The sequence below is a fragment of the Mus caroli genome, chromosome 18 (assembly GCF_900094665.2).
Source record: "Mus caroli chromosome 18, CAROLI_EIJ_v1.1, whole genome shotgun sequence".
Classification (NCBI taxonomy): Eukaryota; Metazoa; Chordata; class Mammalia; order Rodentia; family Muridae; genus Mus; species Mus caroli.
Window position 1 is genome coordinate 25808067 of NC_034587.1, and position 1125 is coordinate 25809191.

The window sequence follows — 1125 nt, forward strand, 5'->3', positions numbered from 1 at the left end:
ACTCCCCTACCCACCCACTCCCACTTCTTGGCCCTGGTGTTCCCCTGTACTGAGGCATATAAAGTTTGCAAGACCAATGGGCCTCTCTTCCCAATGATGGCCGACTAGGCCATCTTCTGTTTCATATGCAGCTAGAGACATGAGATCCGGGGAGGGGGGGTGTATGTGTTCTATATAATTATAGGCAAAAAAAGAATAAGAAGCTGTTTTACATTTTTACATATTTCCATACATGTGAATTGGTATAGTTTGAAAGAGAAATATGAGGAATCCTGTCACTCCTTCTACAATGAAAAACTTTAGAGAACAGAAGCCTAGACATGGAAACCTTAGAGCATCTTGAGTCTTATCTACAAAGGGCACAGGAAACCACCAAAGCCACTACCATCTCTTTTGTGTGTGGTACTCCTCTGCTTACACTTGGTTACAACAACAGAGAGGAGTGGGCTCATAAAGTACACGAGGGATAGCTGTGAGGGTGATCAACAGCTGCACTGAATGGGGAAAACTGATCAATGTTTTTTCCTCTTTCACAACCTTTTGCTAAAGCTGTGTGAAATGTGTCATGCATAAGAAGTATGCAATTTTCATGTAATTAGAGAAACACAAGATGAAAATGAGTTCCATCAGAGCAATCAAGGATGGTAATGTGGCGTGTGTTTGTCAGTGTCGATTTGTCATGAAGGCAAAACCCAGCAAGATATATATATACATACAGGTCATTTTGGAGTGGTAAAATTAATACATTTCAAAAATACTGTTTTTGAGAAGTATGAAAATTAGGAAGTGAAGACTATATCATTTTTTTTCTTTTTGTTCTTTCAAAGACTAGGATATTAGTTTATGAAAAACACAGCATACAGGATGTATTTATTTCTTGGAGGGTCAGATTTACAGCAGGAGGCAATGGGTTTACAGTTTTGTATATTAAAAAAAAAACACTTAACTTATTGCCTCTAAAAATACATTTCCTTAATACAATGACACCTGCTTCTGGTCACATCACTAATTCCTGAAAACCTACACTATTGCACCATTGTTCCTAAATCCTTGTTACACCATTGTTTCTCTCCTCTCTCTCTCTCTCTCTCTCTCTCTCTCTCTCTCTCTCTCTCTCTCTCTCTC